The following is a 15,683-nucleotide window of genomic DNA, read 5'->3' on the forward strand; positions in this document are numbered from 1 at the left end:
AGTACGGGTGATAAGATACAATAAGATTGCAATGAGATCGAAGATTTCCTAAGACTCAGAAAGGGATAAGTGATTCGGGAAATTGTCTTTTGAGTAATGTACGTAAGAGGAATAAGTCGCAAAGTGCGGTAAGGAAGATTATGAATGTATGAAAAGATATTTTAATGTTGCAAGTAAGCACTGCAGGGCAAACCTGGTTTCCGGTAGGATTCTAGTTAAAAAGGCAAATCCTGAGTGTTCATGCTTATGATGAGATACCGTTATGAATGGTTTATGTTAAGCGGGTAAGTTATGAGTTCGAGGCAATAAGTCTTTGTATAACAAGGAAAGTTCCAAGTCATGATGTGTTAAGTTAACTCTAAATTTTGAGAGATATTAAGGCCAAGAAGGTTATGTTCAGTTGCATGTGGGTTAAGAGACAAGATGAGGACAGGTTACGACGAACCCTTGAATATGTATGAATATGGTTTAGACCATAGATGGAAATTTTGTCATGATGATTGGTAGTCAATATCTAAATTTCGAGGACGAAATTTTTAAGGGGGGTGGAATGTAACATCCCGCTCTTTACCTAATGGAATTTTGATCTGACAAACGTATCAGAGGACTGATGTTCATGGAAAGTAAGTATAATGGAAATATGTATTATGTTATGTTGGCTTAAACCAAGTTAAGTATCAGTGTCGGAATTAACACGCTTGGAGCGAGGGCAATTTAGTAATTGCACGTTTAAGAGATATTTATTTGATTTTGGCTCAAAATATCTCACTTTCCACTCTTCTTTCTCTCTCTAGGTTTTGGCAAGAAATTCTTCTCCTCCTTCTCTCCTCTTTCACGCCTTCCTCTTTTCTCCTTGCCATCCAAGAATTTGATTCCATCATTATTCATACTTGAGCAAGGCTTCTTCAAGATCATAGTGAAGTATGGAAGCTTGGGTTGGATGGTTACCACTACTCTTTCTTTTCACCAAGAGAGCCTCAAGAGGTTAGGGTTTTGGTTGTGTTGGAAGTATAAGCATGAATTATGCCTGGTGTGGTTCTTCATGATCAAGAAACTAGGAGAAAGATGGAAGAAGTGGGATTGATGAGCTAAAGCCATGGATTTGTGTTGAACCAAGAGCTAGAGTTTTGGATTGTTTGAGCTTGGGACTTGATGATGTTACAAGAATCTTGTTAGGTGAGTTCCATAGATAGATTACTTGCCTTTGGGTTTGTTTAATCTTGTGAAGAAATAATGATTTATGTTAGTTTAGTTTTTATGAAACTTTAGTACCCTAAACCAATCCTAGTTGATTATATGTTAAAATTGCCATGAGTTATGTTTAAATAAGTCTATACAAGTTGTTGGATGTATTTGGTGCATTACAGGGTCAAGTTAGACGAGTTTTGGGTCGAAAATGGCGAAAACCCGTAGCCGGAAACATCGAAAACGCAAAATTCGCAGCGCTGCGCCTGTACAAGGGCGCTAGGCGCCCACACACAGGGAGCTAGCGCTAGGCGCCCTACTCCTGGCGCCAGGCGCCCCAGACAGGACAACGTTCGCGTTGTTCTGCGTTCGGGTGCTTGGGGGCAGTCGTGTGGGGGTCCGTAGCGATCGTTTCGAAGTGTTCTTTCACTGTTTTCACTTATCTTTCTACTGGAACAAGTTTGGCTTTATCAAAACATAGAATTTATAAACGGCTTGAAACTTGGGTTTATGGCATTTGCGGTCTTTAGTAATTATTGAAACTTTGCACACATCGTCAATTGATCCTTGCATCATTAATCGTGGCAATCTTAGCATGTATTACAAGGATGGCTCAAGAAAGTTTAAGCATGATGGGGTAGTGATGAATTAAGTAAGGGAATAACTAGAGCCTCGACATAGTAGTCGAGAACTAGTATGTTTAGCAAGAATCCTAGATTGCCAAGACGCGAATGATAATCTCTTCGCACATGAGCAAGAATAAGTTAGCAAGTATGTTAAGCCATGGATTGATTAGTTGATCTCTCCACCATGAATAAGTATGTACAGGTATGAACATTTACCGCTAATCGGATCGATTAAGGTTCCAAGGTAAACATGTATGCATGATTAGGTTTAACCTATACGAACGACAAGACTATGACTAATAAGTGTAGGTGACATGTCTCTTGATATCCACGTCAGGGGGATACAAGGGGTTCTCATTATGAGAACGATTTAAGCCGTAAGGGACCCGCATGTCACTGAGTAACAAGACGTAGGTGCTCGTGTCTCTTGTTATCCACGCCAGGGGGATACGGGAGGTTCTCGACCTAAGGGGAACGGTTTAAGCCGCAAGGGACCCACACGACACCGAGGGAGTCCGATGTACGTACATCGGTCATGTATGGGATTGATCTCGGGGTTACTCCACCCGGGACTATCCGTAAAATGAATCCAGATTATAATTGTTTGTTCAACGCTAACATAATTGAATGAACTTAGATATGTTTATGATTATGATTATGATTATGATTATGATTATGTTCACGAATGACAGCATGTATGATTAAGATTAGTATAAGAGCATGTGATGCTATAAGGCAAGTTCAAGTTAAGTATAGAACAAGTAAAGAACATGATACCGATGACGATCTTAGGTTTCCCTTAATCGTCCGGTTTAGAATCGTGCCATGATTATGATATGTTTAGGCCTTGATACGTAGATCGTATTCTTGGCAATGCGGTTCTAGGTTCCCCTTCGACCGCCATGACACGTATAGGATGAGAAGCCTATAACAAGTGAGATATGATTATGACGGCTCTAGTATGCACTACCGTCTAAGTATGCAAGTCCCCACACACGTATAATCAACCGTCAGGTTGTAATGTAGACACGTGGTGACCGTAGGTTTCCCCTTGAGGTTGCCTATAGCCTAGGATTTAGGGGAACTCACTGAGACATTATGTCTCATCCCAATCCTTATTTGTTTTAGATAAACAGGTTGGATTAGCAAGCTAGTAGCCGGATGGATATTGCGACAAGTGTTCGTTTGTTCCGCTGCAGGATGTATGGATAATCAAGGTTGCATATAGTATGATTATGAAAAATTGAGTTGTATTTATGTTGTACAAACACATTTGTTGTATAATAAATTATTCATTCGAAGTTTTAATTGTTGTATATTTTAATGTATCCAGTACTAATATTAACGCACGTGCCAGACTTTCTAGATACGTCTGGTATGGGTGTTACACATACCATAGGCTAATAATTATGCATTTAATAGTAACAGAGCTAGAACCAGGTTCAACTTGATTGATACCAATAAAAGAGGACGCCATCGTTCCAAACGAAAATAATTAGAGGAGCCTAAACCTTGGGTTATATATCTTGAAAACATAAATATAATAAAATAACACATATAATCAAACAACACATCGCAAAAATATTAAACAGTTTAAACCTGCAAAACTGTTGTCCAATCAAATCCAATCCAATCTCTGTAATGATAGCTAATTTCACCCTACAATCCACCCTTTAAAACATAGGGGACACGATTTCCAATTTTTCACTTCATCGTAACATAAATAAAAATAAAAATATAGTACCAATACGTTGTTTAACAATATTATATATAGTGCTAATACATTGATCAATAATGAATATCTACTAAAAAAAATCAATTCTAAGTTTTCACAAATAATCAAATATAAATAACAAGATTAATTTGTTTTTCAGTATAAAACAATTAAAAACTATTAAGCTCCGCCTTTCAACGTAAATAGGCAAGGATAGACATTGTATATTTTGCCAAGTTAAAACAAACCCACCTATAACACACAAAAGAAAAACTTATGCTTTCCTTCTACTCTAAATAGTTATATTAAATTTTTTAAAATGTCTACGAAGTTACAACGGTAAAAATATCCTTAAAAACTACCTTCATTAACAAATATATTAAATTTAACACACGTTAGTATATATTCCTACAACAAGGACCAAATCAAGTATTACCAATTAGAACTAATGCAAGACACAATGGCCTTTTTTGATAAAAAAAAAAATACTTCTTTGCAAAATTCCACTTTATAATTTCTAAACAAAATCAATGATACATAAGCTAACAATAGTTTAATTTGAAAGCTAATCTAAACAACCAACAAACACTTGAGCATCCATGAAACATGATACATTACAACCCTCAAGCAAAATAAGCAAATAACATCAACAAAATACTGTAAATAACCCATATTCAAATCATATTCAAACCAACCTTTGATTGGTCAAAGACCTAAATTACATCAAAATATATTCAAAATTATGTCCTGGATTTTCTGCCAAATATTCCACGGCTATGAATATTCCTGTCAAAAACAAAATAATAAAAAAGAATATATCAATTTTTTATAATCAATGACAAACAATATAGCCAATAAATTAATAAAGATACATGAAAAAACAAATAAACAAAACCTTGGACCCATCATGTTTCCTTTAAAATGCGAACGGCCAAGTAGTCTGGTGGATAATTAACCAAAAAGAGAAGTTTGTCACCAGGCATTAAATCAACTTGGTCAACGTACTCTTTCCAACCTTCATATAAAGTTATCCTAAATTTATTATTAGCTTTTCTTCGGAGAGGACATGAATAATGTTTTTCACAGTCACTATCGTACAGAAGGACACACTCCCTTTCATACAAAAAGGAACTCTTGGCAACATTCACAGGGACGTTCTACGTGAAAAATATCAAAATTATAAGAAAAAACAAAAAGCAAAAACCAGAGAAAAATCTAAACTATAAATACCAAAACTTTAATCACCAAATCATTTTTCCCAATTATAACAGAACTGGTGACAATCTTTGTCCAACTTGTTGCCCTCAGGTACGCATCAGAGCTAATTATTTGGATAACCTTTTCAGATTCCGATAGATCATCCACAGAAAGAGATCCATCAAGACCAATTAGAACATGTTGAAAATCATTCAAAAGTTCAACATGGTAAGTCCTGCATAAACCAAAAAAAATTCAATAAACTCTATAAATAACAAAATAAGTCAGAAAACCAGGAAAAATAAAAGGCTACCTTCCAGCCATAGACGCCATGGAAAACATAAACAATCACCGCGAGGCAAATTCTCCTTGAAGAAAGAAAACCTCGCATATACACTTTAGGTCTATAAGCACAAAAAATGGAAGAGGTATTTATATTTAAATATCCCTCCCAATAAGTAACCCAGCATGCCACGTGAAAGAGAAAATGGCAAACGAAACAACTGCCAATCAAAAAAAATTATAATAAACATTAACAATTAAAAATATGTAAAAATTCACTAAAAAAAATAAAATTTCAACCTTTAAATTTTTCAATCTTATACCTTTTTGAGGGAATCTTTCACATTATACCCGCATGCGCACACAAATCGTATTTTTCACATCTTGAAAAAGAATTTTTGGGAAGTTTTCACCAAATTAAACATACCAAAAAACTAAAGATGAAATTCACACATGAAAAGTCAAAGTTTTAAAAAGAGAGCAAAGGACTATTTCTTCAAAACTTTTATTTTTTTGGTACAACATTTCTTCAAAGCATTATCATAGAAACAAACAATCTTTTAAAAATAATTATTATAAATCACTTAAATACAACAGATTTTATAATCCATATTTACTGCAAATATAAATCCACTTTCCAATTCCTGAACAAACAAATCCATACATTAACGTCCAAAATCATTTAATTTGAATTCCATGACAAGAAAATACCAAACACTAATGTCAGATATGAATTAACTAAGAATTACATTTCCTCAAAAAAAATTATTAAGCATTATATCAAAACTACAAAGCCAAACTCTATTACCAAAATGTAACACCCAAAATTAAGCTAGAATGGATAAAATTCTATGATAATATATGACATTAAATTTTTAAAATATATCAATATATTGATACTATAAGAAAATATATTAATATCGCGACATTAATACAAATTCATTCACCAATACCATAAATTTTTTTTTTGAGAGACATAAAATATATTAAATACCTTCACACCTATACTAATCAAAAGAAATCCCTTTCGAACAAATTTATTCCAAAAATCAAACCTTTTGAAGAAAAAAAATCATTCCAGAAAAATTTCATACTAGTTTAAATAAGTTAAATGTTAATTTGCACAACAGCTCGTAAGCAAACGACCTGAACATCAAAATTCTCAACATGAGGTACAATATTCTTAAGAACTTAATCCAAAGATCCTAAACACAACACGAAATAATAACTATTATAATTCATAAGCTAACTTAAAATACAACATCAACAAGGACAAGATGATTATACAAATCAAACAGAACAAAATATTCAAAAGGATCATAACAAGTCTTTGATCAAAGCACAACTATATACAAAACATCAAACGATCCTCCGATAATAAACATACTTCAATCACACAGGGTGTTGCCGGAGAATTTTAACCTCCACGAATTCAACCGCATACATGCATTTCAATATGAGCCTATCATTGACCTTCAACTCGTTGTCACGAACAAATTTACGCCAGCCTTTATAGATATACTTATCCTCAACACCTCTGGTACCAGTTTTAATGGGGCAAACATATGTATTGTCTTGACCAACATCATAGAGGATAATCACACGTTGATCCGGATGCATCACCTCCCTCACATACCTTTTAGGAAGATGCTGGAGATAAAAAAAACTTAAATTTAAGGGCAACAATCAAAGAGTACATCAAAACAAAACCAAAAGAACCTCAGTCAAAGCGATATCATTCATGTATCAAAACATGATACTTTCAACTATTACTTACCCGAAAATTTCTGGCCATAGCAACGCTCTCTGTGACCTTAATTTCCCAATGATAAAGAACAACTTGCTCATCCTCAGTATCTTCGTCAATCCAATGAACGCTGTTCTGCGCAACCCTTCCATGTCGTCGAAACCTTTACGACACATTTAGACAAAGGAGAAAAATACAAACATTTCCTATCTGATTATTGAATATTCTTAATGAAAGTAGACGATAGAAAACTAAACATTACCATACCAAAACAGAATAAGCCAGATAAAAACAGAATACCTTCTCGAAGAAAATGCCATGGCTGAAAGATACTTACAGATCGAAATCCGATACAGACGAAAGCAAGTTATATAAAAATTATATTAAAGGAAAAAGCTACAATCTATATAACACAAGAAATCTAAAACAAAGTCAAGGGTCAAATAATAAAATACCACAAAAATAACACAAACTATATAAATATAAATATGTATATATATATATATATATATATACATACATATATATATATATATACATATATATCAATAGCAGCACTAACATAGCCTGGCCACCACAACAATATTTTGTTCCTTTTTTTTCATGGAATATCCATAATTTCATAAAACCTAGAATAAAAAACCTAGTCCATAAACTTCTCTCCATTGATAACGTGTACAGCTGTAAATATAGTCTAAATAGATATAAGACAGATCTTTTTTTTTTATAAATAAAACTCAGTGAATAATTTTTAAATAATCAGATAAATTTTCAAATATAAAAATAAAATACATTAAAAACAAAAAAACAAAAAAAAAAACTCAACCAAACGATTTTACATGATACCCTCCTATTTTAATCAACAAGTGAAGAAAAATAAAAATAAAAATACATAAATAATGATTGACGGACATCAAATCAAACCTAATCGAATCTATCTAATAATAACACATCTACAATGTCACCACCAATTGTCTATATTTTCAAGAGGATATCTAATCTAATCTAGCTACAATACTCAAAATATATCTACCTATAAAAACAGAGTCCACATGCCTTGTCAATGTGCGAAATGAAAGTACAAGATAGGAAATGACTTGAGCCTGCACAATGCCATAGATTATCGATACACCCATAGAAAAATGATAGACATGACCCTCATAGAAAACTGAAAAGAATCTTCTTTTCCTATGTCCCTCAAACAGAAAAATGATAGACATGACCCTAGTTGAAATTTTACAATTCAATTGAAACAGTTTTAAATCTACTCCGGCGAAACAACAAAATTTTTTAATTACTTTTTTAAATGTTTAACGTTAGCCCTGCAATCTTTAACAATTACTTGTATATTCCACAGAGGCATATCTACTTGAAGGTATCAAATCGTTGATATTAATAGTCTTTTAATCGAAAACAAATATAACTTTCTTAGTCGAACACTAATCCTCATTATCCTGTACATTCCTTTTTTTTATCCAAATTAAAAAAATATAAAAAAACAAATTAAATAATTCAAACAAAGTACATTAAAATATAAAAAATACACGAAACAATTTTTTTTTATGATGTTAACACAATCCTTTATCAAAATAAAGAAAAAAGCAAATCATCCCTTGCTCCACACAGCAATGAACAATAAAAATACAAATTAAATCAAAAATTAACCCTTCTTCCCCAAACAAGAGGCCAATTAACAGGTACACGGGTGATAAAAAAATATTACTCCAATGAGATAATTGAGCGAAATTCCTTTCAAAGATTCGGTACCCCTTGCAAATCGCAGAACAGTAAATATATTAATTTTTTTCAGAAGGAAATATACATATTGATTTATTAAGCAACTTTAAACCAATACACAAATCAAGCCACACAATGGACCATAGACACACACATGATCAGCGGTAATTCAGCACAAGAATAATTCTAAATAAAACTTCAACAAGAACTTCTCAAAATAAAAAGTCAAATCTTCTGGAACACTTCAGGATATACAACATTTTGTGTAATCGATGACTCATTGCCATCATCACTACAGTTAATCAAAACCTTCAGTCCAGCTCTAGTCTTAACACGAGATAAAGCAACATACAATTGACCATGAGAAAAAACTGATTTAGGTAAACAGAGCCCAACATTCGATAATGTTTGACCCTGACTCTTGTTTATGGTCATGGCAAAATACAAGGTAAGTGGAAATTGACGCCTCCGAAACGTTCTTGAATTAATTGATTCAGATGGAATCAAATTCATTCTATGTATAATAGCCTTTTCCCCAGCATTAGGACCAGTAGCCACATGAGCAACAATGATATTTTTCCCGAGATGATCAACAATCAATCTAGTTTCATTACACAATCCAATTGAAATATCAACATTTCGCATCAGCGTCACTGGAACTCCTTTTTTAAAATTAAGCACGTGATTTGGCATTCCAGAACATTTAATATCATTTAGAAATTCAACTGTTACCCACCTCTGATCAATCTCAACGTCTTCATCAGACGGACAAACAGAATCACAACTAAGATATTGTTTTCCTTCACCTGGTATCAAAGACAATACATAATCATTTACCTCTTCAACAATTTCCAGAGTTGGAGCAAGAATAGCTTTATCCTCAAAATATATTCTATTGCCAATCTCTTCTAGTTAATTTGGATAAACAACATCGACAATATCACCAATATGATTTGATGAGGTTTGAATAGCAATATCATCTGGAATAGAAACTTCAGAATAACCATCATCAGAACTACCAACCAGTCCATCACCAATCTTTAATATCCATTCAGCAAACTGCCTCACTGATTCAATATCGGTTGAATCACCACAACACTTAAGCCTCATGTTTTGAGTTAATTTCAACACTCTACAATTTTGCCACAACTTAGATGAATTAAACGTAGCATTAACAATATTACCTCTGTTGCCTCTAGGAACAACAGGTAGAATTTGACGAAAATCACCTCAAAATACAATGGTCTTACCACCAAAAGGTAATCCAACATATTCTACACCGTGTGGATCAACATCGTCAGGTCTCATTATATCCTGCAGAGTCCTATCAAATGCTTCAAAGGCGAATCTATGCATCATCGGTGCCTCATCCCATATTATAAGTCTAGCATGATGCAATAACTGTGCCTTATAACTTCCTCGGTTGATCAAACAACAGGACTCTTCGGACAATCAACAGACTGACCAACATCACTATCAACAGACTGAACAATTGAATTGTAAGCATGAAGCTGTTCTTCATTAAGATTCTTATAGTGTTCCTCATACAGCGACAACATCTTTTGTTTATCATAGGACAACTCATTTAGGATTAGAATATTTTCAAACAAATCACCAGCATAATCAGGAATCTTTGGCATGCAATCAAAATCACTCAATCTTTTCCCATTGGGACGCACCAATTTATCAATCTCCACCAACGTCAACACCTTTAAATTTTCAACAGTCATCGTAAAATCTAAAATTTAAATACATGCAAAATAAGTCGGATACAAATTAAATGTCCAGTAAAATAAAAATCATGGACAATACCTGACCTAACACATTAAAAAAAAAATCAAGCAAAGGTAACACTAATAATATGAGATAACAACAAAATATAAACATAACAAGTATATAAGATACCCACAACATGGTACAAAATATAAACATAACAAGCAAGATAAGATACCCACAACATGGTTAACAAAGGAAGAACGGAAAAAACAAACCTGGATTGTGCAAATCACAACGTCTTTGATAAAGAATACCATCTGATAAAGTCTCCCAAGTTTCCTCCCAAACCCTCAAGGGATCACTCATTGAGTTCCATAAAAGAAAACTAACAAATGCTCGACGTAATGCAAAACCAGAACCCAACAAAGCAATCTCATTTATTCCATCTATAAATTCTCGATCATCTCCCACTAAACCCAATGCAGCACAAGCCTCACGAAAAGTAAAATACTGATGACCACCAACCTTTTTTAAATCAGAATAACTAGTGCAACCAACCTGAACATTAAGCAACAATCTCATGTAAAACAACTCTTTGCAACTCGGAGGGATAAAACTCAAACGTCCAACAGAATTTCCCCTTTGACGTAACTTCCATTCTCGAAGACTTGAATCATAAACAAAGGTAGAGGGAAAATTGACATAGGTTAAGGAACGACCTTGTTCATATTTCTTATTAGCCTCCATCCAAGCAAGGAACATTTTGTTCTTATTTTTCACCCTACCATAAACACCATTTAAGTTTTCCCCATCATTAAAAACAACTGATTGTTGACTAGAAAGATGAAAAGTCAATCCTTGAACAGGAGGATACCTTCGATGAATATCAAAACCAAATATCCTCTAAATTGATTCCGACGGAGATAAATAACGACAGTCATAGTACTGCTGTATCTCATCAACACACTCTAAGTCTCTATTCCTAAACTTCGCAGTGACCCTATCAACACCTTTATTGATATATTTGAACAAGTATTTAATGCAATCTGATTTATTGCAATACTCTATGTTAATATGAGCCTGATACTTCATTATCAGCAAAGGATTATATGGCACAACACTTCGATTATCCAACACTATGTTTTTTTTTTCAAAACAGTAGCACCAGTGTCTCTTCTTCTATAAACAGGATAACCACGATCATCAAAAGAAGTAGAAGAGGTAAATTTTTTTGGGTAATACTTTGAACAACAACGATTTACCATACACGGACAGCTTTTCATTCTATCACCACACGGACCATGTATCATAAAATTAGTAACAACTGAGTATAACTTTGGAAAAGAATCCTTATCTGGCAATTCAGCACAAATAACTGAATCTATTTTTCAGGAGAATTCATCTTATCTCTAGGATGTAACCACAACAAAATATGAGCATGTGGTAGACCACGCTTTTGAAACTCAATAGTGTACATACCTATCAAAATACAAATAAAAAGTAAGTAGCACATCAAAGTTATGGAGTATATCCAACACCGCATAAATAACAACAATATGACACTAAAAAGAATTATTAGGACACTAAATTCTTCTAAATTAATCAACTTACTTGCAACAGTTTTTCCAAAGAATTCTCCTTTCTTAAAATCATCCATCATTTCATCAAGCTTCAGTTGAAAAACCCTGCAACTTATATCAGGTCTATAATTTGCAGTATTTCCAGACCTTGCCAAATGATTTTGAATCTCTAACCATTTCGGATTGCATGTTACTGTTAAAAACAAATCAGGGTATCCACATTTTTTACAAACAGCCATGGCATCTTGACAGTTATTAAACATGTACCTCTTCCCACCAGTAAAAGAAGAATGTAGAACAATGCGTGAACCGATCGAGGAACCATCAGCCTCACCATCACCAACAGCCTCTTCAATTGAATTTAGAAAATAAGCACGTATCGACCCTTGATTATGACGAACATATGAAAGCCTCTGATTTTCAACCATAGAGTAGACATCTACAATAAATTGATGAAAAAGCCTCCTCCCTTTAAACAGTAACGAATCCTCAACCACTCTCTCCATCAACCTTAAGGCTGCAAACTCTCGAAGCGACACATACAAACGTTTCTTCGTTGTTTCACTTGTTGTCAATCTATTAAGTGGTATCTTTTCTTGATATTGATCCTCACCTTCAGGAAAAAACAAGGGGTATTGCAAAGGAATAAATTTAGCATGAGTTTCATGAATCCTTCGCAAAACACCATTTTTGTGAACAATAATGTCTCTGCCATCTTCAGAAGTATCAAAGTCTCCAACAATTAAAGTTGTCACCTCATCAACCGATGGAGTGTTGTAAATTCGAGGATCAAAATCTCTATTCCTAAACAAACGAAGCCTAACGGGAATATTTTGATTTGTTTGAATAAAATCCCTGGCCATTCTAAAACTCTTAACAAGTTCATTACTCTCATCAAGCATCTTCATTAAATCACCAACCAAAGACGAATCCAAAGAATCTGATGAAGTACCAGAACTGAAAAATAAATAAATACACATTAATATTTCGCAATTTTCAATTATAATTATCTAAAATTAAAAGAAAAGAGGGAAACAATCTCCTTAATAATCAACATTCACCAACTTAAGCAACACAAAACAAGGCAAAAATTTCAAAACATTAGTTACCTAAAATGAGATAGACGATTAGAAACCTCGTTTTCAGTATCATAAATGTATAACTGTGCAAACTTGGGCGTCGAACCTTCGGCTGACAATAAACTTCCAATACGATGATAATTCTGTCTAGATAAGACAAAATTTGGAGGACCACGACCACCATGTCCTTGAGATTGAATTACACCTCCAATAGAGGTGAACGAAAACATGTTATTGTAAGATCTTAAGTTATAAAGAAAATGGTGTCCCCTAGAATCAATGCCTCTGAACAAATCCGAGAGTGACTCTGGAGATTCCTTATAAAAGGTATACTAGCGTTACCTTTCATACAACACAAAGAACGGTTCTTCAACTAAAGCTTTATTGGACCTTTCTCCAAACCAAACCAATGCTTGACATTTCGAACAAACAACATTCATCTCTCCAATGTCAAGCACATCTAGAAATAAAAAATGAACTCTTTAGAAATGACACATACATCAAATAACAATAATAAAAACAATTAGTTTGGAATGTACACCTACCACAAACCTCTGCAGCATAGAATACTGCAAACAACGAGTGATCGACAATGACATTTGAACAACCTCCAAGCAAACTCGTTGTTCCACCTAAGAACATATACAAGAAAAGTACATAATGCATACCTCCAATTTAAAACTCTTGTAGATTACCAATCTAGTCTATAATATGCTTCTAACAGTAAAATACCTGAACTATCAACTCCATCAATTTGTTCATCTGAAACAACACGACAACAATAAAACACTTATCGATCAATAGTAAGAAGAACAATCTATAGTAAGAACAACAATAAAAACAGTTAAAGTGCAATCAAAAAGGAACATGACAATAACCATTTAGTCTTTGGTAAAATGGAGAAACAACACTTAATCATTAGATATAAATTTCAAGGTAATTATCATGATTTTTAAAGCAAATGAAACGATAGATAAAAAAAACATTAGGGAAGAAATAAGACTAAAACATCTCTGATAGAAGTTGTACACCTGCGCTTGACATTTAGTTTTTCTCTTCGTTCACCTCTACAAATTTTTTTGTACAAAGACCTGGCATCAGCATAAGCCATGCAAACCAAGGTAAACCAAAGATCGTCGAGGAAGAGAACGTGACTGAACATACTATATACATCATCCTGCAGGCACAACACTAAAAAATATTGAATCCCAAGTCTAGTCACTTCTAACTCTTTAACAGGGCCCCCTGATCTAGTTTTACATGAAAAGTACCTATAATTTTACAATTTCAAAGCAAACGTTTTCTTTTAAAATATTAACAAACACATAGTATTAAATTATTATAAAAAATCCAACCGATCATGAATTTCGATGAAGGTTAAATACGGTAAATATGAAAACCCACCAAAAAATATAAAATATATATTTTCTACATGACTTAAATACCCCTGAATATATGCGTTTTTAATATATCAAACAAACAATCACAGTTGTTTACCTAGACTATCTTTCCTTCCTTGAATCTTCTGCTGTCATCCAAACAACGTCTCATGTCCTCCATTTTCTCCTTCCTCTCACACAAACTCGATCTTTAAACAAACAGAGTTAAAGTACAAACGAAACAACACTATAAATAAAGGACACAAGCAAGAGGTGAATGAGAAACAACAACCATTTACACTACATCCAAAGATTTTAAAAGAACAAATGGAAATCAGCAGAAACATCTTCAGCAAGGAGGCAAAGGGAGGATTTATCACATGTCACATCCAGACCAAGGTTAGAAGTATTATGTAGCAAATTATTTAAACTAATCAATATTGAGTCACAAAACATAATCATATTTACAGTTGCTAGACACCTAAACCGCTTTCTTTGTGCAGAAATATGGAGAAGTTTCGAAACAATTTCTACATGATTTTGCTAACGAAGTACAAGATAAATGGACACTACTGGCGCCAAATGGTGAAATCCATGAAGTTAACCTACATAAGGACATCAATCCACTTAGATTGACAAATGGCTGGACAACTATCAGAGACATCCACGCTTTGCAAGGAAACCAAAAAATTGTATTTCATTACCTTGGTGATAAGCACTTTAAGATCTTTTTCCATGGCGAACTATCAAATGAAATCAACTCCCCACTTGGCACACACACTGCCCCAGATTCCAACCAGGAGAGACTTCTTTTGAGACAACACTGACAGAATATAGTTTAAAAAAATCACAACTGGTAGAACATAACTTTCTTACAATCTCTTTATTTTTTAGAGAACTTATCTATAAATTTATCTGTGAATTTTCACAAAACATCTATGATATTGTGCAGACCTTGAACAAAGAATTTGGGGATTTTATTAGAACTGAAGAATACAAGAATATTTCATTAATTGGCCCCAATGGAAACAATTGGAAGTGTATAATAAACAAGAGCGATCGAAAGTCCACAAGAACAAAATTTGGTGCGTCGTGGAGGAATTTCTGCAGAGACAACAACTTTGTCAGCGGCCAAAAGTTAAAATTTGTGTTCATTAACTATTGCAAAAATAGTCAAGCAAATGTATCCGTCGTTGAAGGGTGAAAACCTGAACCAATGCCTTCCGAAATACTATCAAAACCTTTCGAAGTTTATTTTCTGTATTTTATGCCTATGTACAAGATTAAAATATCATTAAAATATTGTTTTCCGTTCATTTGGTTTTTTGGCATTTAGTCCATCCCTGTGGTTATTTTGCTACGCTGGCTCTGTCTGCAGCTGGTCTTTTTGTTTTGTTTGCTAGTTCGTTTGTTCCTTTGTAGCAACTTTGCATTTCTGGTG

At 33.7% G+C, this 15,683-nt stretch overlaps 1 long non-coding RNA gene and 1 pseudogene across 1 annotated transcript; one reads left to right on the plus strand and one right to left on the minus strand.

The window, feature by feature from the left end:
- The first annotated feature begins 565 nt into the window (after positions 1-565).
- On the plus strand, positions 566-3,137 carry LOC146954901 (uncharacterized). The gene is made up of 2 exons (XR_015007197.1): positions 566-1,176; positions 2,940-3,137. It is a non-coding gene; the product is annotated as an uncharacterized LOC146954901 (long non-coding RNA).
- A 5,576-nt stretch (positions 3,138-8,713) lies between these two features.
- Positions 8,714-14,979, minus strand: LOC146954902 (uncharacterized; annotated as a pseudogene).
- Positions 14,980-15,683: the final 704 nt, after the last annotated feature.

Source organism: Medicago sativa, chromosome 1, assembly GCF_051527215.1.
Source record: "Medicago sativa cultivar Bolivia chromosome 1, Bolivia_mono, whole genome shotgun sequence".
Lineage (NCBI taxonomy): Eukaryota > Viridiplantae > Streptophyta > Magnoliopsida > Fabales > Fabaceae > Medicago > Medicago sativa.